This window comes from Danio rerio, chromosome 9, assembly GCF_052040795.2.
Source record: "Danio rerio strain M-AB ecotype USA chromosome 9, GRCz13ab, whole genome shotgun sequence".
Taxonomy (NCBI): Eukaryota; Metazoa; Chordata; class Actinopteri; order Cypriniformes; family Danionidae; genus Danio; species Danio rerio.
Genome location: NC_141029.1, coordinates 29,102,414 through 29,124,766, shown reverse-complemented (window position 1 = coordinate 29,124,766; position 22,353 = coordinate 29,102,414). Strand labels below are relative to the sequence as shown.

Here is a 22,353-nt window from a genome sequence, read left to right as displayed (position 1 = left end):
TTCAAGTCTTTCAGAATCATGCTGTGTTTTGACTGTGGTATATAGCATGTCCATTTGATGTGTTAGCAGGTATGGAGAAGATTGAATTCACACCTGTGTGTCCATCTGTGAAATGCCCCTTTCCTAAACACTCCCAACTGAATTGCTGTCACACACAAACATTCACCTGCTCTCTCTTTTTCTTTTTCCATTGTTAAACCCAAACTAGTTCTACCAGTACATTTACTTTGCACATAGAACATTTTATTTTAATAATTTATTTGATTGTTTGTGTTACATTATCTGAATTTGCACAGCTCCACAAAGCAAGCAAGACCCATAACAATAAATAAAATAGGACACCTTTAAAATTAATGAGGAGTCCTGAGTCTCACCTCCCGTTCAAAAGAAAAACAATAAAAACGGTTGACCAATGAAATAACGTAAAGTCAAATTTATTTGACATTTAAATTTAAAGGAGACATAAAAATCTTGCAGAGGTAAAGCCAAAATAACAAACAAAACTCAACAGCTAATTAACCTAAGTTTTAAACCCTCTTAGCTGTACATAAACTAAAACAAATTAAACAGCATTCACTTACCTCCGTACTAACCACAAAACATGAGAAAACTTAAAGGGGTGGTCCACAGTGTATTTTTAAAGATTAGCTGTGTTTAAATGCATAAGATGCAAATCAATCTGTGCTCATGCTTTACTTGAATAAAATTACGTTATTTTTTCAGATACCTTACTTTGATTATATTCAGCTACTCAGCTAACATGAAAATGACTATCAAACTTCCTAGTTCCTCTAAAAGGCCGGCCCTCAAAACCCAGATAGCAGGCAGTAATCGGCCCGAGCTCGGCTGCCCTCCGGCGCCTCCGGCTCCGACTCGGCATCGGCGAGTGTTATCCGGGCCGAGTGCGGCCCGCAGCTCGCTCGCGCACATGCGGTTGTGATGCGGCTGTAAAGCACTGGCCCGATTCCGGTCAACCATATCCTGGCCGCTTCTGGCAAGGACTCGGCTGATGGCAACCGATTAAGTTCTTATTTTATCTAGTAATCTGTTAGCTCCACGTTTAATGATAATTTGAGAAAACATTCATGGTACGATAGCAAAAAAAAAAAAAAAAAAGAATATTTAGTGTGGATGTTCGCAATGTTTAGACGCAAACAAAACAATATTATTTATAAATAGATTATACATGTCATCTAGAGAAAAACTATGTAAAATTCGCTTATTTTTGAGATAGCACGCTCCTGTGCTGACTTTTTTTTAAAGCAGAAGTTGGTTTCATAATAAACACATGCGTTACTAAACTCCTGATCTAAACTCCAATCTAGACGGTGGCGGTAATGCTCCAAAAAGCTGGTTGTCAACCACCATGGCACGAAGATCACAAGAAGAAAAAGTTTAGTTTTTCAAAGATTCACGTGGATTCCGGTCAGAAAGGTAAGCTTTTTACTGCTTGTGTTCTGTATAATTAGCGAATTTAGAGCTTAAAACATTTCCACGGTGTTTGGTTGTAACAGCGTTTAGTAATTTAAAACAGTTTGATACGAAATGTAACTTGCTTTAAGAAACACGACTGGAGCTAATGTATGCTAACGCTAACAGTTACAAACACGTCTGAAAGTTCCTTTTCCTTTTACACAATGTTAGATTGTAACGTGTGTAGTAACTGAAAACTATTTTAATTATTTTAAAGAAACATGAAACGAATTTGTGTGTATGCTAACTTTGCGTTAAAGAAAGTTTCTGTAGACGAATCCATTAACTAACTTGGCAAAACGTGTTTCCTGATTTAACATTATAAAGTACCGTGGATGTTGAAAAAAATCATTGTACAGGCGTATACTTATCCAACAGCATTAATTCTGTTATTATGTGTAAATAAAAACTAATCGTTTTGGATTAATAAAATATTTTTGTTTATCTTGTTTATGCAGTTAGTCACGAAAATGATCGAAACTCGACTGTTTACTATTCTCTTTAAATTATCCAAGAGAAATATATTACTATGCACTTTAATTCATATGTGTTAGCCTATGTGAATCAATTATATCTTTTGTTCAAGCTGTAATGGTCAGTTAATGTAAAACTGAACGTCTTAAAGCAGATTTTGATGTTTTTTTTTGTTTTTTTATGTTATTGACAGTGATAAATTCTGATTTAAATGAATGGGTAACAATATTTGTTGGTTAAGTCTTATTGTTCTTGTTTAACAAAGGTTAGTGAGATCATTTTGCAGCACATCACGACCAAAGAAGTCAATGGCACACTCTTTTGAACGTGAATAGGCATGTTATAGTTGTGTGCTAAAAGTCCATTATAAGCTGTAAACTGCTGATATATTTTCAACATAGATTGAGCTTTTCAGACATTACTAATTGCTTCACAAACAGCTGAAATGGTTTATTGTTATTGGCTATCATCATCAAACATTTTTCACAATGGTAGGTTAATCTTCATGGGTACAGAATAATGCATGTGCTTGACCATCTTACAAATCTATGTCTCAGATTCATAAGGCTGTCACTCTGCATGAATCTCCGAATAAATCTTGTGCAACCTTCTGTGTACTGATTATTTACACTATAGGTATTATATGCATTAATTAACTTTGATAGTATTTCAGGATTTGAACTTTTCTTTACGGGAGTTTAACAACAATGTGATGTTTTATTATAGATGCATATGAGGAAGCTCGACTCAAACATCCACACGCAACTGTGATTTCTGACTGGTAGACAGATGAGGATGATGATCGTCTGTCATACATCTAAAGACAGAACAGGTTTGTTTGCAATTATTTTAAACGCATACTGTCAACATTGTCATTGATCTATTACAACCTGTGAGTTTTGCCCTGGCACTATACTAAAGTGATGTTTTGTTTTGTAAATGTATCTGATTAAGGGACAGTATAGACACATCTATACCATGATGAAGAAAAATTACTTGGAACAAAGAGGCTGGATAAAAGGCAGGTATGAAGATTTCAGAAATCAATGCAGCACCACAAGTACCATCACCATCAATGACTATGGCAGAAATCTTAAGACCACCATCAAGATGCACAGATACTGTACATTTCAGTACACCAGGCGTGTCCAAACTACGGCCCGCGAGGCTTTTTATAAATATCAATAGAATCTGGCCTGCTATACAAAACTGAACGTAATTCAATAAATAACCACCGGGTGTCGCTATTACATGCATTCAATTAAGCAGCAGTTCTTGTTATGATCTATCTATCTATCTTTCTGTCTGTCTGTCTGTCTGTCTATCTATCTACACACAGTTGAAGTCTGAATTATTAGCCCCTCATTGATTTATTTCTTCTTTTTTAAATATTTCCCAAATGATGTTTAACAGAGCAAGAACATTTTACAGTATGTCTGATAATATTTTTTCTTTTGGAGAAAGACTTATGTTTTATTTCGGCTAGAATAAAAAGCGGTTTAAATTTTTTCATGAACCATTTTAAGGTCAAAATTATTAGCCCCTTAAGTCTTCAGAACAAACCATTGTTATAAAATAACTTGCCTAATTACCTTAACTTGACTAGTTAACTTGATTAACCTAGTTAAGCCTTTAAATGTCACTAAGCTGTATAGAAGTGTCTTGAAAAATATCTAGTCAAATATTATTTACTGTCATCATGGCAAAGATAAAATAAATCAGTTATTAGAAATGAGTTACTAAAACTAATATGTTTAGAAATGTGTGGAAAAAAATGTTTAACTCTCCGTTAAACAGAAATTGGGGAAAAAATAAACGGTGGCTAATAATTTAGGGGGGCTAACAATTCTGACTTCAACTGTATTTATATATATATATATATATATATATATATATATATATATATATATATATATATATATATATATATATATATACATATACATACATACATATACATGTGTCTGTGTGATGTATGTAAAATTTGGCCCGCGACAACGTTTGTTTTTTTGCATCTGGCCCTCGGCCCAAAAAGTTTGGACACTCCTGCAGTACACCTATGAACATTTACAGTCTTTGTTCTAGTGCAGTTTGAGATCAAGACAGAACTTATTGCATCTCGTGATGTCTTTGTAAGAATTGAAGACATCACTAAATTTGTTAAGGTTTAATGCAGCTAGACAGTAAAGATCAACTAGAGAATATCAGCAGTGTCTAACCCACTGTTGTATTTACAGAAGTTGTATGAGAATAAGCTACAGGTTGATTTATACTAATCTGTTATTTTTCTTTTTTAGCACGACTGACTGAAGTTTTAAAATCATGCAACGTCATAAAGCAGCAGCTGGGCCTGATTCTCACAAAACCAAAACAGACGTGATGAAATTCCAGATGTAAACACATTTGACCTTCCTTTGGCCAATTTGATTTGGAAAAGCTTGAAAATCAACTAAAGGAGCAGCCTGAACAAATGAAGAAACTGGTAAGTTCAAGCTCTTGCTAATTTCAAAGTGTTTTAAGTTTATTTGTTCTTTTTTATTGTTTTTTTTGCTTCGTAGGTAGCCTACTTTTTTCCTAATTTTTTCTTTTTTTTTACATTAGTACTTGTTCACTACTAATTATCTGTTTATCTTTTAATCACAGATGGAGTGAGGACAAATGTCCATACCACGCCACTGATAAAGAAGTGGAAAAATGCATAACAAGGTAGCTACAACTTGCCCCTGACAGGGGTGGAGGAAGAAAGAAGAGAAAGCTAATGTGTCAAATGTCTACATCACTATTTTGTTTTATTTTTTAAACAACATTTTAAGTGTATTAGGATGTTCCCTGATACTTGAACAATTTGTTTCTTTCATTTGCATTTATATATATATATATATATATATATATATATATATATATATATATATATATATATATATATATATGTATATGTATATATATATGTGTGTGTGTGTGTGTGTGTGTGTATATGTATGGTATGTATGTGTGTGCGCCAAATTCTAAAGAAACATCTTGATACATTTTTAATAAACGTAATACAAATAAAATTATAAATAAAAAATTGCACAAGACGTGTATATATATGAAATGCATAATCATCTCACTCATGTCTTGCTGTTTGTGCAATTGATTTTGTTCAAGTTTATTTAAAAAAAAAGTTTGACTTTATACTTCTGCAATTATATATATATATATATACAGGGCTCGAAATTAATTTTTTTACTTGGTAGCACCGGTGCTCCCAACATTAAATATTTAGGAGCACCAAAAAAAATTTAGAAGCACCCACCAAAATGAATGAGCACCGCTGCAAATAGTTTTTTAAGGTATTTATTGTATTTTAAAACAACATCAATAGGACTAACAAAAACCAGAAACAACTATCTAACTAATGCTGTGATGACTTGATATTTGTGTGCAATAATTCCAAAATGAATGTCTAATAATTATAGAATATTAATGATAATGAAAATGACAATAATAGTAACAATGAACTGCCTTGAACGTGCATGAATATCTGCTATAAAAAGTCTGTTACTTTATGAAAAATAAATGTATAGTTTGCATCAAACAAAAATGAAGCATTGCAGTAAGAAATATTTATTTTGTGCTGTTTTATATGAATGTCAATTTAATAAATAATTCAATTCAATGCTGAAAGCTGCAAAGCAGTCGTCAGTAAATAGGCCTAAATAAAAAATAATATACACCTCAAAAAGGAATAGACGAAAAAAAAAGTAAGTAAAGTCTCACTTCTATCACTCTTTAAAAGTTTTGGTTTCAGTTTGTGTCAATTTAAAGATTCAGTCTGAGCTGATCTTAATTTTTCTGTTAGTGGAAAGCAGGCGATTCAGCCGACCCAATTTATGAGCAGGTTGAGCAGGATTCTTGCTGTGACCACCGGCGCAAAACCGCTGTTTGTTATGATGAGCCGCAGTTTCAGTGTAAACTTAGTAAAGGCGAGCTTTTTGGCGATGATATGTACAGTATTAGATTTGACTTTTAGCGGACATTTGCGCTGAACACGCAGTGAATGCAACGCAAGGAGATTCGGGCGCTTTCTCCGAAAAGCACGTACTCGATTGATCTCAGCTGGCAGATATCCTTCACGTGTCATGATCGCTCTCATCTGCGCCCTCAACTTTAGGTGGGGTTTGCAAACCTGCATGCTTTAATTTTTCATTCTTCAGCCGTTTGTACAGGCCCGGCGCTACGGGGGGGCAAAGGGTGGCATTGCCCCCTCAGAAAGAGTTTGTGCCTCCCCAGTTTTCATAAGGGATTGTTCACTCAAACTGAAAATTCTTTCTGTCATTAATTACTAACACTCCCGTCGTTCCAACCTTCAGAACACACATTTAAATATTTTAAAATATATGACATAGCAATTGAATTATGAAAATGGTGAGATTAAAGCTAGTCCTATAGTGCAGAGATCCGGTCCCCGCGTCAGGTCTGGTGCGCCCGTAAATAGCCTTTAAAACGCGCACACGGCGATGGAGGCGCACTCAACTCACAAGGGAGAAAATGGGTGACATGATAGGAGCAGCTTAATTCATTACATGTTTTGGTTAACTAATTCTTTAAACACAACTCTCTTGAGCTCTAAAAGGAAAAAAACACATAAGAAATTTGCTGTTAAATTAATTTTAGCAGAGACGCAACTGCCAGTCATTTATTAGTTATTCGGGAAGATTCAGCCTAATAAAAATGTTTTAATAAAAATAAATAGTTTACTGCACAGTCCCACAGTAGGCTACACTATAAATAATATTTTAATTTATTTATTAATATTATTATTAATATTACAATTAAGCTAAAATTGTCAAAACGCAGAACCCTTTGAATGTTTGCTTTCATTTTGCTAAAAAGCGCACTTTTACAGTTGTGTAGAGAAACATCCCATTATGCAGCAGCAGTCAATGTATAACACATAATAAATGGCTTTTGGGTTTAAAGATGATCGGCCTGCGAAGACAAGTTTGCAGTGTTATAAATGGAATAGGTATAGTGCTTAAGTGGATTTACCGCGGATCAACCGAGAAACCTCGTGCGCTGCAGGTAGGCAGGATGATAATCTTTTAAAAATATGTAATTTAGGCTGTACTGCTATTTGCTCATGCAAAATTAAACAACATAAAATATATTGTAGATTTTAAGAGCTAAAATACAACATATCGAGTTTGTTTTGACTTGTAACTAATGGCCTTAAAATGAAAATAACCTGAAAACAAGCTATTAAAAAAGGCTTAATAAATAAAATAATTAATAAATAAAATGACGGGTAGGCCTAGTAACCTAATGGTTTATGATGGTTTACAATATCACGAAAAAAGCACACTTATGATAGCTTAAGATAAATCTTTGTTTTTACATTTTAAAATGATTTTAAAAAGTTATATAGCATATTGAGTTGCGTGTTATCCGTGCCAAAATTTAACCAATTTTCACGGTAATAACTGTGAATTTTGGCATCTTTTTTAGGTATTTTTCTGGCTACACTAATGCCTTAAAATGTAACTAAGTAATTGTTTTAAATGACATTAAATTGTAACATTTAGCTTTTCCCTAACAATGATGTTGGTTGGATAATATATAGGCCACGTGAAACGGGGTGACTCGGTTAAGCTGATTTCGCTATATTTATTTACCGGTTAAATGAATAGTCTGATCGTGGGTCAGCTTGCATGCGTGGGCATAATTTGACGTCTTTACCTAAAACTTTAAACATTCATAGGCCTGTTATTTTAAATAAAACGGAAATAATGAGAATAATATATGATTTAAAGCACTCGTTTGGCACTGAAGCCATCATACGTCTGCAATAATAAGCGGTATGCATTACCATCGTTAATAAAATTCGTAATAGCGAAACTGCATATTGTTATTACTATTAAAACGTATATTACTGCCTTAGGTCAGTAACTTAGGCAGTAATGCAAAGTTATAATAAATGTGAATAAATAGCCTAAATGAAAGAAACAAGAGACCAAAATCAGTCACCAGGTCTAGTGCCCCCCTATGGATTTAAAGTGCCCCCTCAGTTTTGACTTCCTGGCGCCGGGCCTGCGTTTGTATTTCCCGTGGTCATTAAAGCTCCTTTGTGGAAGTTTTTTCCTAACAAAATTAAAATGAAAATTCAAATGCTTAAAAGATCAAATGATAAATCAAATGCTCAAACTATAAATCAAATGCTCAAACCGACATTGCAAATGATTTGATTCACCATTTGCAAAGTCCTTTTGAGCATTTGATTTATCATTTGCAGAGTCAGTTTGAGCATTTGATTTATCATTTGCAGAGTCAGTTTGAGGATTTGATTTATCATTTGCAATGTCGGTTTGAGCATTTGATTTATAGTTTAAGCATTTGATTTATCATTTGATCTTTTAAGCATTTGAATTTTCATTTGAATTTTGATAGGAAAAAACTTACATACTCCTTCCCTGTCATCTGACAGCGGAATACCTTGAGTGATTGACAGCTAATATGAACCAATGTAGCGGCAGGGAAGAGCGATTCAGCACGTTTTTACAAAAAATCAAAACAGGTTACAACCATTATCTGCAGTCGCACTAATGCGCCAAAATATATTATTAGGTCGCATAGATTAATTTTCGGGCGCATATGCGACCAAAATGGTCGCAATTTCGAGCCCTGATATATATATATATATATATATATATATATATATATATATATATATATATATATATATATATATATATATATAATGTTTGTTTGTTTATTATTATTTTAATGTTTTATTAAAAAATGTTTCAAGATGTTTCTTCAGAATTCTGCAGTACTTTTTACAAGTTTGACTTGGATATTTTACGGATTGTCATTGGTATTTTTAAGATGTTTCTTGCTATATCTTAAATTGGTTTCTATATTTAGGTTTATATAAAATTTAGCTGTTTTTTTACAAATTTTTAATTCAAGTCTATTGGGAAAACAGGGTTGTTTTAAAAAACATCTGTGTTTGTGTGTAATTTTTAGATTTTTGGTTTAAATCTTTCTGTGTCTTTATTGTGTTGTTTTATTGTTGTTTTTATATTGATATTCTTGTGCACTACAAAATTATTTATAAAATTTTAGTACTATTTTTTTCATGCAATCAATAAACGTTTAACATTTATTTATTTTGTCATTTGTCTGATTATTTTCGTTACAGAATATGTATGCAGTTTGCACTTTATTCAAAGGTTAAACGCAGTGCTTACACTTTGTGTTTACATTATAGCCTGTGTTTGCTGTTATATAAATTCAAATGGTTGTAATACCATATATCAAGTACCAATGTAATACCAAAAGGTTTTATAAGGTGTATAAATACGGAGTCGCGCCAGCTCCGGGCCGCAGCGCACATTACCCTCGCGCCGATTCCGGCGCGGATGCGCAGCGTCGGCTCGCTTACGGCCGCCGCATCTGGCCCGCTTGATTTGGGCCGGAATCGGGCAGTGAGTCCACAGGCATCCGGCCCGAGTCCGGCAGCCGAAGTTGGGCCGAGGGGTTAGTCTCCGGCAGGCGACAATCTAGCCGGAACTGGCCCGAGTGTATTTTGCTATCTGGGAAGGCTCTGATTGGTCAGCTAACATACAGTAATATGCTGTGATTTGCTGATTGGCTTCACGGCATCACATAATGCTCCTACAAGCACAAGCTATTGCAATGTGTAAACAGTCCAGTCAGAGTAGCCGTTAGCAGCGTTAGCTGCCTGAATCAGACAGAAAAATGAAAAGCACACCAGGTACACCGCCTGCTCTCTAAAATATAATCTGACAAGTGTCTTTCACATATATTAAGAATAAGTATGTGTAAGTAAAATGAAACGTATCTTTCGAAAATGTGTTATTTGTTATATAGAACGCAGGAAAAGTGTGCGCATAGAGAGACACGCATAGAGAGACACTGCATGTGCTGCTGAAGATTGTGTGTTTACAGTGGTTAGACTAATATTCGTGAATTTGTAGCTAAATTGTTAGCGCTGCCAAACAGCATTTCCCATTGTTTACATTCTTAATTCTAGAAAATGTGCATGACCTTCCAGTCTGGTTTAAATGGACTTCACCAACACGCCGGCAAACTCCCATGTATCGGCACCTCATTCACGCACCTGTGTGCTCTCAAAATGAAACCTGTCGGAAAGACAGCGGATAGAGGTGGAGAGAAGAAAACCACAACAAAAAGACATATACAACAACACAAAGAAAAACCTAATACTTAAAATAAAATATATTTTCTTTTGCTTTATTGTTTTAATAAATAAAAGAATATGTAACAGTTTGTTTTAACTTTAAATGTTTAAACAACATCAAAGTACAAAGCTTTGTTTTCAGAATGATGGTTTGGTGTGCTTAAAAACATGCATGCGCACACACACACACACACACACACACACACACACACACACACACACACACACACACACACACACACACACAAAAGGCTGTCTTTTTATAAAGCCAGTCAATATTGCTGCAACCTGCATCGCGCTTTAGTTTATGGAGCAAAGGGGAAGATATTTCAAAAGCTTAAACTTTTAGTTGGAAATTAGAATTACAGAGCTTTCGTTTTAATCCGCTCCATCTATTTAACTCATTTACTGAAGTGTAAGAAGTAAAACACGGACTCTCTTGCTGTCAGGATAATCCTTTGTGCAAAATGGAAATAATGACTTAGAAACATTAACAGGTAAGTGTACGGCAAGTTTGTGTGGTAGAGAACTAGTTTCAAATGCATTAAACAACACACACCCGAGATGAGGGCAAACAATGCATGTGTATAATTTAGTTGGTAGGACTTCATATAAAACATGTATCTGGAAGTAGCCCATTCTGTGTCTTATTTAATTTTTCACATGTGTGTTCACAAAATCTAACTCTATTAATATAAATGAATATGCAGCAGATGCTTACACGTTGACTTACACATGCTGTGGTTATGACAAACCTGCATTCAAAACTTTTTTTGACATTTTTTTTAACATATTTAGTACAACATTGTTTATATGCTTAGCTATTTAAACAACTGGGGAGGTTGGTTTTCTAATATTGTAGAGTTACAACCAAAACATCAAACTAGTACACACACAGCTGAGCATCCTCAGCAGCAGCATGAAATAATACAACAATGTTTTTCTGGGAAATAACTTGGGCCAAGATGTTGTGCATGGACAGATCCCTGTAGCCCAGGAGATGTACTGAAAGTTAGTGCAATTTTCATGCACCGAACGCCTGTGTATGTGGAAGAGACAAATGAAGTATGTTTTGAAAGCTGTGCATTCGGCTCTGCACATATGGTAGCTTGTTAAAAAATTAAAGGGATAGTTCACCCAGAAATAAAAATATAATATACTGCACATTTACTCATCATCAAGTAGTTTCAAAACTTTCAAAACTTTTTTCTGTTGAAAAAAAAAAAAAAAAAAAAAGATTTTGCAGAATTTTAGAAATCGGTAACCATTGACTACCATAGTATAAAAGACAAATACTATCCAGCAACTTTAAACATAGTCGTCTTTGCTAGAACAAGCCTAAATTTGGGCTGTCAGTAAAAATCTAATAATAGATGTCTAAAGAATGGACCAAAAATAGTCATTAAATAAACAGAAATAAATGACTACACATATAAAGTATGTCTAATCTGTCTATTTGACCACTGGTCTAGTTTTGGACTATTCTAGATGTCTATTAGATTTTCACTGACAGCCCAAGTTTAGTCTTGTTTTAGTCAAGCTGTCTATCTTTAAATGTCTATTAGACGTCTATTAAACACAAAATTGTTTGCTGTGTACACTGCAAAAATGTTTTTCTAACTTAGTTTTTTTGTTTCTAGTTTTTGTTTTTGTTTCTAGTCAAAATATCTAAAAACGTTTAAATCAATAAGCAAATTCTAGACAAGCAAAACTTATGGTTTTAATAAATATTATGCAAAACTAAGTGAGTTTTTACTTAAAACAAGCTAAATTATCTCCCAATAGACTAAAATTATGTTTTATTTATTTATTTTTTTATGTCATATTATTTAGCTTACCTCATTGGCAGATTATTTTGCTTGTTTCAAGGAAAACTGTATGTTTGCTTGTCTAGAAAATGCTGGTTTAAATGTTTTGTTTGCTTTTTTTTGATAAAAATAAAAAAATCCGGATCACCTATCCTCACCTGGGGATACTCATCCAGAGGCCTCTAGAGATCATACAGCACCACTGATGCGATCCATAACCTGTGAAGAAATTATGCCAAGGTATCCATAATCTTGGACTAGGTCATATCCAGCGCAGATGATGTGGCGGCCACGAAGAAGCGGAGAGCATGATGCAGATTCCTGAAAGACCACAGTGACAGACGAGTCTTTGCATTGATCTTGAAAAAAAATTTTTTTTTCCTTCACTTTTGTCAATCAATGAAATTTTCTCCTCACCACTGGCTTGCTTGGTTTGGGACTTGTGGAGCTTTGATGGATTTGCTCTTCATTGTTTTGCACTTCCAGCAGGGAAATTTAAACCTCACTGAACTGAACTAAACTGAACTTAAACTCTGAAAACTGGACTGACACAGTTTCAGTTTATTAGAACGTCTATGTTAAGCTGCTTTGACACCATCTACATTGTAAAAGCGCTATATATAACCATGAATTGATTTGAATCGAAAGAATTGCAGTGTACGGAGTTAAATTCAGAATGTTCACGTTTTCTGAATTTTTCTATATATCTTCCTTTGTGTAAAACAGAAGCAAGAAACCCCAACAAGGTTTAAGTGTGCTTTAAGTGTATTTGAATTCACAAAAAAGTCAAACTAACTTACTGCATATTTTAGACCTACAGAGTAAAATCAACACACGTCTGTAATTGGACACAACATACTCAAAATATAGTTACTGATACTGTGTAACTTTTGAACCCCAAGTCACTACTGGCTTCGGCCTTTCCAATAGCGAGTAATAAAACTGACAGGATAAATGTAGCTGTGTATCAGTTACATCTCTGTGTTTGATGAAAATATGTAACATTTCATGTTTTGAAGCAGAAATATGCTGAAGAGAGATAGCGAGGGTGTTTGTAGTTTTGATGTATTAATCTCTACCCAGGGATGCCCTTGGCTATTTACTTTTATCAGAGATGCAGTTGAACTTCCCTGTTTCACTTTTTCTCTCTCTGTGCCTAAAACACACACATATATAGACACACACAGTGCTCATTGTTTTTGAGTTTAGCCTTGAAGTTAATGAAACAGCAGCGGGAGGTAAACCACTGTTTTTTCTTGCTATTAAATGACTGTTTATTTCCCTTGATAGACTGCCATCCAAGAATTTGGTCCACGAAAACTGTATTCCTCTTTAGAATGTGAAGCAAGTCTGTTTTCAGATCAGAAAGTGAGACCAAGGCATAGGGGAAAAACATGGAGTAATTAAAAATGGTAAGAAACACAGTATATACCCATGATGCCTGCTTGTTAGTCTGACACCCCCTCAAACCACCTGAGGTAGCAAGCGTACATTTATCTTCATTGTTTTGCAACAGCTTGAGTCTCTAGCTGACTTGTTTATCTATTGTTTTTCCTTTAGTAAATAATTCCCATGTATACGCTCGCTTTCCCGGGTCAATGTTTTACTACAGGTCTCCTGTTGCGCAGTTGCTATTTGGCGTGAATGCAGATAGAGGCCGATTCGGGGCTCTAATTTCTGAGCTGTGGTAGTCAAGAGACAGTGGGTATGGCTCTCTCTGATAGCATTGGCATAAAACAACACTCACTTTATCAGAGTCAGGCTGCTGTAATCACTAGCCTGAAATTACCTGTCCCCGTCAGGCCTCAGGTGACTGCGCACTTTAACTCACATGCTGTTTTTTTTTCTCTCTTTGTCCAACTGTAAAGGCTGATGGTGCGTTTGAATTCACATACTACTAAGCAAGTTGCTACAGATCCCCCTTATTGTGCTGTTTATAAGTTAACATCCAGTTAAAAAGATGAGTTTTTATCTACCTAAAATATGCACAAATACTATAGGAAAGTGCCGGAAGATTCCCAGATTCACTCTGAGCATCTATAAAACAAAAGTTAACAATGTGATGTATCAGTTTAACTATTGTGTATCAGATATACAATGATATTTATATTGCAATGGACCATTCCTAACTTATTTGCACCATAACAAGCATTAATGCACAATACATGTATTGTTTATAAGTGACCAATTATTTAGATTTCTCCAATCTCTAATCAGTTTCTCAATCAAAGTCATCACTGCTGCTGTGTAAGTTTGACGTATCACAGCACTGATTTGAGAAGAAGTGGGGATTAAGTCCTTATTGTTAACCAACTGATCTACAATAGGAAACAGCTACAATATTTGTGCTGTTAATTGTATTTGATATGTTGTGTTTTCCTCAGAGTATTACTGAGATGTCACAGTATTTTTTCATTTGTAAATCTTAGAAAAATCATTGAAACTGAATAAATGGGTGAGTGAACTAGCTCTGCTACATGGATGCAAATTAAATGGACACTGTGCACATTTTGATAAAATACTGCTGCTGTGCCGTAAACCTATAAACAGTATATGTATGCATTATGCTAGGAGTATGCTATAAAGTGAGTATTATAATGGGTAGATAAAATGTAAGCTATAGCAGGGATTCTCAACCGGTGAGCCAGAGATCCTGCAGGTGGGCCGCGAGATAGCTTAATATATATATATTTTTTTTTTTATTTTATACTATTTTTGATTTCATTAATAATATGCTATATAAAAATGATCGAAGCAATGCACTCCTGTTCTCTGATTGACATTTGTCTGTATATTTCATGAATAGTAGATATTTATTAGTATATATTTTTCGTCCAGTTTAAAGCAGAAGCAGGTCTTTTGCAACCTCCCTGTTGATCTTTGGTTCTCTACAAACCAAAGTGTTTGTGTGTGTATGTATGTATGTATGTCTATATATATATATATATATATATATATATATATATATATATATATATATATATATATATATATATATATATATATATATATATATATATATATATTATAAGTTAGTTTGATTTATATAATTTAATTCACATAGTTTAGATATTATATAGTTTTAGTTTTAGTTATAATGAAATATATATATATATATATTATAAAATGCTGATAATAAAAAAATATAGAAGGCACAACATGTGTTTGGTTTAAAGTATTTCATACAAACATTTAGAGAAAATGTCAGACAGGTAGACCTTCAAAAATTGATCGGAGAAAGAAGTGGGTCACAAAGTAAAAAAGGTTGAGAACCCCTGTGCTATAGTATTGACCTGTAAAATATGGTATTATGGTAGTCTTTTTTCTTTCTTGATTTAAAACAAAAATGTTTTATTTAGTAATTTGAACTATTAGTCCTAAAGATTTAAGATCCAATTTAGATCTTAATGTTTTAGGGTTCTGCTATTTCTTTCAGTTTTATAAAACTTAAAGCTGTCATAAAAAACAAAACAAAAAACAAATAGAAAATATGAATGGCTATAATAGCAGCCTATGTGAGTGAGTCAACAGGTAATAACACAGCTTTCCTATTAGTCAGTGTGAGGAACTGAGCTAGGCCTGACAGTTTTTCTTATTAGTCAGTGTGAGGAACAGAGATAAACCTGACAGTTAACAAAAAAACAAAAACAACAACAGCAAAGACGGGTAACACTTTATTTTGATGGTCCATTTGGGTATTAGTAGACTGTCTGCTTAAGGTCCGTTAATACTGCTGCTAAACAGACATTTAACTGACTATAAGAAACTTTGCAAGTGCATGTCAATTTATGCTAACCCTAACCCCTACGTAACAGTCCACGTATAATCTAATGAAAATTAGATGGCATGTAGATGCAATGTAATTCAACAAACAGTTAATTTCAACAAACAGACCATCAAAATAAAGTCTGACTCAAAAACGATGATTTAAAAAATATATATGTGTATGGCACTGCATCTTACCGCATTGTGTTGAATTAAAATGAATCATGCATCGTGATTGGGGTAAATTGTATCGCGTTGGGCAGTTGTATGATTAAACTTGTGGAAGAAAAAACATATTTTAATTCATTCATTTTCCTTCATCTTAGTCCCTTTATTCATCTGGGTCGCCACAGCGGAATGAACCACCAACTTATCCAGCATATATTTTACACAGCGAATGCCCTTTCAGCTGTAACCAAGTACTGGGAAACATCCATACACACTCATTGACACACACACTCATACACTATGGCAAATATAGTTTAATCAATTAACCTATAGCGCATATCTTCGGATTGTGGGGGAAACCGGAGCACCCAGAGGAAGCCCACGTGAACACAAGAACATGCAAACTCCACAAAGCAATGCCAACTGGCCCAGCCAGGACTCGAATCAGTGACCTTATTGTTGTGAGGTGACAGTGCTAACCACTTGTCGCCCATATTTTTAATAACAATTATAATTAATGTGCACTTTGTAGTGTAATTCAAATCTTATTAGCACATCTAAAAAAATCTTATATTATTAATGAAATTTAAAAACCAAATAATTCCATGCCTCTTAAAACACTCACAGTAAGAACACTTTAGAATTACATGTTTGTTTTAAATTACAGTATGTATTCATTATCAAGTCATTTAGCAGACAATTTTGTCCACATGAATTACAATTTAATAGGTATTTAGGGATTCAACTAGAAAAGGCAATAAACACAGGTGCTAAATATACAAAACAACTGTTTGTGCTGAGAATGAAGAGCTATGGAAAAGGACGATTTTAAAGAGATACTGTAATAGTGTTTCTACAAGTGGTTTGTCAAGCCCAATTCCCTGTGTGAAGCACATTTCATAAGTGCATAATGCTTTTAAAATTTTTTTTTGATATTTATTTTTTTATTTATTTTTATTTTTTAAAGTGATGGTAAGAATGTGTCTGGTGCAAATGTGCAAAACTGGTGTTGGTTAAAGAAAGGAAAAACTTTCTACAGGTTTTTCTACAGGTGGTTTGTCAAGACCACTCGAGTGTGCGCAAAGCACAAGTAAAGCCCTTGACTATAACTTTAACCAAATTGTTTAAAAAATCATTATTGGAGATCTGTAAATAGGATTCCCTCAGACCATTTAAGATGTGTACTTCACTTCTTCAGCAGGAGATTAAATTAAATATATCAAGGATTCATATATAACTTGGAGAGTAAAAAACAATACAGGCAAAGCAAAGTTTTAATTCATGGCTCTTGATTATTCATTGAGGTGTTTGAAAGTTTGGTCTGTGCAAGAAGCAGAATATTATTTCAACATTATTACCTTTAATCCACAGCCTCGGCGAACAGTCCTGAGCTATAATTATAAAATGTTCAACTTCTTGCACAGACCAATTGTTTTTCTTTATGAGACCTCGATGTATCATTATCAAGGTGCAAGTATGATTGCCTTTCATTTTATGAATCAGCAAAGAGCCAGATGAGCTAAAAAACTTTAATGTTCGACAGAAAAAAAAATACACTAATATATTAGATAGACTGAAGGAGAGTAATCAACGGCATGTATGTATCTAAAAACATTACATTCAGTTTTATAAAATACACGGCGTATATTATTTCTGTAATATGTATTCTATTGAAAAGTATGCTAAAGTGTACTTTGGGGTAAGAAGACTTGCTAGGACATTCTATGGGCAGAAATGCTAGGTTGCGAGGCACAGGTTTGTCCTACATATACAGTACCCTTACATCACACCAGAGACATGCTGATAATGTCATACATTAGTACAAGCTGAGTGTAATGTCTTCAGGAGGAGAAACTGCTGCAAAGAACAAAAAAGACAAACAAGATTACTGCATTCAAACTAGCAATTTAGAGGGAGAAGGTATTATAATGCTGCTTTTATGCCAGCACACCACAGTGCTTGTTCTTGATGAAAGTCAAAGTTGTTGAAATCTCAATTGTTTGCTGACGAGCAACATAAAAGATATTTGACATTTCGGTTGACATTTTCAACTGTAATTGTTGCATTCAAAGGAGGTTAAAAAGGAGCGCTTCACCCAAAAATGAAAACAGAAATTTAAGCATTTCAAATCTTCCACTCAGTGGTTGCTCTCATTTGTATTCAGGGTTTTGAATTGTTCAGATTTGTTCTTGTTGTTGAAGTGATTTACCAAATAAATGGTTCATTATGATGGCCACATCAGAAATGCCTTTATCGTATTGGATTTTTTGAATCTTCAAATGTACTTAGAGACTTTAGTGCAGTATTTCAGCATCAGTCAAAAAAATCCTACCAAATCCTACCATTATGTCACAATTACACTTATAAATAAATAAATGTTATAAGTAAAACCAGTTATTAACTTATTAGTGAATAAGGCTGCTTTTGTTACATAGACAAGCAAAAATGAAAATGAAGGATTACCATTTTAATATATTTGAAAATGTTATTTAGTTTGTTTGCTTTTTACAGTAATATGTTAATTTAGCAGTTGAATATGTATTAATATAAATCTGCAAGCAGGTATTTGGGACCAAGCACAAAAGACATGTCAAGTGCAGCAAAAATAGCAAGTAGACCAAGCATAGCAAGCATGCAAAATGTACATTCAGGGGGTCATCAAAGGCACAAAAATCATCAAAAATACTATGCTATAACAGGCACAGTGCCCACAGGAGGCAAAAGGGGTGTCTCAGATCTGATCTGTGCTCATTTTTTATATTTTAAAAGTTTAAAAGAGGATTTGCAATTAAAAAAAAAGAAATTGTTAAGAAAGTATTTTTACATTTCATCTTTGCCATTTTTCTCTTTTTTAGTACACAACAGGAATACAGCTATATGTTTCCATTTAAAGATCAATTAAAAATAAAAAAATGCACTAAAAGAGGATTTAAAAGTGGATTACCATCAGATTCATGACAATTTGATTGGCTACATAATGGTTCTGAGTGCATCTCAAAGAAAGAAAAAGAAAGAAAGAAAGAAAGAAAGAAGGAAAGGAAGAGGAAATGTAAAGAAGAAAATAATAAATATACAATGTAAACTTTGATTTATTGTAATATGAAAAGAACGCTTCATTAAAAATATTGGCTAAAGAAAATGTTTGCTTTGGTTTAAAGTAAAGGGATAGTTCACCCCGAAATAAAAGTTCTGTCATCGTTTTCTGCACACTTTACTTTATTCAAACCTGTCTTTTTTTTTTTTTTGAATACAAAAGAAGACATTTAAAAAAAGCTGTAATCCATTCATTTTTTGCTTCCTTCAAATTATCTTCTTTTGTGTTCAACAGAAATAAATGTATAGAGTAAACAAAATAGCGTAATATATATAGTAATAATATTGAGCAATGCTTTCTTGGTGATGCAGTGATACAGTAGGGAGTGCTGTCGCTGGGTCAGTTGGCGTTTCTGCGTGGAGTTTTCTTGTTCTCCCTACGTTCACATGGGTTTCCTACGGGTACTCCGGTTTCGCCACAGTCCAAAGACATGCGGTACAGGTGAACTGGGTAGGCTAAATTGTCCGTAGTGCATGAGTGTGAATGAGTGTGTATGGATGTTTCCTAGAGATGGGTGTAGTTGGAAGGGTATCCACTGCGTAAAAACGTGCTGGATGAGTTGGCGGTTCATTCCGCTGTGGCGACTCTGGATTAATAAAGGGACTAAACTGAAAAGAAAATGAATGAATGTGCTTTGGTCAAATATAAAGTAAATCTTCATTTTCTGGTGAACTATTCCTTGTATGTATGCTACCTTTGCCGTTTATGTATTTCATGCTTATTCATTTTCTTTTCAGCTTAGTCCCTTTATTAATCAGGAAGGGCCACAGTTTAATGACCTGCCAACTAAATACAAAATACATTCTGATAAAACACATAGGTTAATATTCTCTACTGTTTACTGGGTTTTTTAATATAATTAAACTCAATAAATATAATTAAACTCTATAAACAAAGTTGAAAAGGAAAAAAACATGCATAAAACCATACAAGATTTGTAGGTGACAGACAAAAGCCCCTTTCACACAGTGATATGGTAAACATCCAGAAAATTTTCAATACAACATTACCTTTTCCAATATGACTGTTCGAAAAAGTGCTATTCACACAGGCAAGGACGTTCTGGAAATTTTCCGGAAAACTTTCGCATATTGGGATGTACATAATATGTGTATGTGTGCTGGCGCTTACCAGAGTACTTCTTCACATGCACACGCTTCAAGCAACTGAAGGAGAGCTTGAAGGTAAACAAACAGCATTTAAGCATTTTATTGATAATTTTTTTACACAGCTGGCATTAGGAAGGACCATAGAAATGTTATCTGACTAGCATCTAGCAGCTAAATGGGTCGGGAAAAATATTCAAAGACTTTTATTTTCATAAACAGCGTGAATGTGAATGCGTCTGAATGTTCTGATTGGCTGTCTCATGTCAGCACATTCTAAACTTGAACACACTCTTTACAGCAATTCTCCTTCTGCATTCACACAGAGCAGCAAATTACCAGTAATGTTACAACTACTCTGTCTGCCAAATTTCCAGAACGAATTTACTGGTATTTTCAAAAAGGGCCTGTTTACACATACAGACCTTTCCATTAAAATTGCTGGTAATTTTCTGGAAAGGTTTGTATGTGTGAAAGGGGCTAAAGTAATGGAAATTATAAAAGAGATATCATTGGAATCACCATAATTCAAGTAACATAATGAAACTTAAACTAAGTTTTGACAAGTTTAAAAAATGTAAGCTTTTAATTGTGAATACGGAAAAAAAAAGTAAATTATAAAAAGCAGTCACGCTTACTATTTTTGCAAGAAACTGCAATAATTTTGTTTTCAGGATGCTTTAATGAATACAAAGAGAACTGTATTCATTTGAAACTTCATAAAATATGAATTTTAATGTCACTTTTGATCAATTTAATGTGTCATTGCTGAATAATTTCTCTCTTTCTTCTCCAAAAAGAAGAAAACAAACAGCTTTCAACCAGTATGTCAGTGGATTTTCATTCACTAGCACATGTCTAATTTGTTTACTTCATTCATGAATCAGATAAACATTCATTTTATTCATGAAAAACAGGTTTTGTTCAGAGTATAAAAAAAAATCACATTTAAAACAACATGCGGGTGAATAAGTGTGCAACATGTTAATGTTTGAGTGAACATTTCTATTTAGGCTGGACTGGCTTGTTTATGTAGCTTTGGAATGAGCCTGTGCTTGGAAGACTAAGAATGATGGCTAATGTCATTCTCTCTGTATGGGAGATGAGAAGGGAAATTTGAAAGGTTCTTTAGAGCTCTCTGAGTTACCCCAGCCGAGCTGCAAACAAAGGACGGCAAAGCTTTTTTGCTTGTTTTCGCGCTCTCTCGCTCTGTGTCGTATGATGTTCCTCTCTACTAATTAATTGCTAATGCAAAGTGCAGATAAACCCTCTTTAAAAGCATTCAACAGATGAAAGAACATGGATTATGAAGAAAGCGCCGGAATATTAAAGGATGCCTTCTTAATGAAAACTTTCATTTCCCTCTCCTGCAGTCTCTATGTTAAACTCTGGCTATTCTTCTGTATTTTCTCTTTCAGTTGATGTTTCAGTGTGCGTGCGTGTGTGTGTCTTGGGTCAGTAATAACTGGCCTCAAAGCTCTGAGAGAGAGAAAAAGAGTGAACAGACCTTTGATGGTGGGCAAGTTTCGCCACTCTTTCCAGAATCCAGTGGCTCGACTGTATCGCCCCGTGCATGTCATGCTACGGTTGCCATAGAAACTCTCTCTGGTCGGATTTGTTATTGACAGAATGACAAGGCTGAGCATGTTCTGTGTGAGAGAACTGTGAGCAAAAAACACAACTGTGATAGACACAAAAACACACCGCCAACAACACATGCTGGAAATGTAGTCGATGCACGTCAATAAGTGGAAGAAACATTTCAAAGTCAACAACAAACATCCATGCAAGAAAAAATTAAGATGAAATTCGGTTGCTTTAAAGGAACTGGTACTTTTATGTCTTCATATGTCTAATCTAATCTCAGTAACCAGTGAAAATGAGAAAACGTAAAAGCAAAAGGACAAACTTTCATTTATTTTACTTGATCTTCCACACAATCTGTTTGCACTTCTTCTTTTTATCTCTCTAGACCTGTGCAGTCTTTATGACAGGCAAATTAAATGTGAAATGTTGCAGATTTTACTGGCATTTACAGGCATATTTATTTACTTTCATTCTGCTTGTTTCTATTATAAATAGTAAAGTCACTCTAGTCTCGTAAGCTACAGTCATTAAACATTATGGGTGGCAGCAAAGTATCACAATGAGGCACTTTCAAGAGTAGCCAAACGTATAATGCACCCTCATTATTTCAGTCCATATGTACATCAAATAAATCCAAGTAAAGCGATGTTTATATAGCCACTGATAATATGTAAT

The 22,353-nt window shown here is 34.2% G+C and overlaps 2 long non-coding RNA genes across 2 annotated transcripts in view; both read left to right on the top strand.

The window, feature by feature from the left end:
• LOC147835323 (uncharacterized) overlaps positions 1 to 22,353 on the top strand; it is a 66,171-nt gene that overhangs the window by 21,813 nt on the left and 22,005 nt on the right. The gene's annotated exons all lie outside the window — the stretch shown is intronic.
• Positions 1,406 to 9,091, top strand: LOC147842390 (uncharacterized). Its single transcript, XR_015499576.1, has 6 exons — positions 1,406 to 1,434; positions 2,674 to 2,779; positions 2,902 to 2,972; positions 4,245 to 4,429; positions 4,591 to 4,794; positions 8,735 to 9,091. It is a non-coding gene; the product is annotated as an uncharacterized LOC147842390 (long non-coding RNA).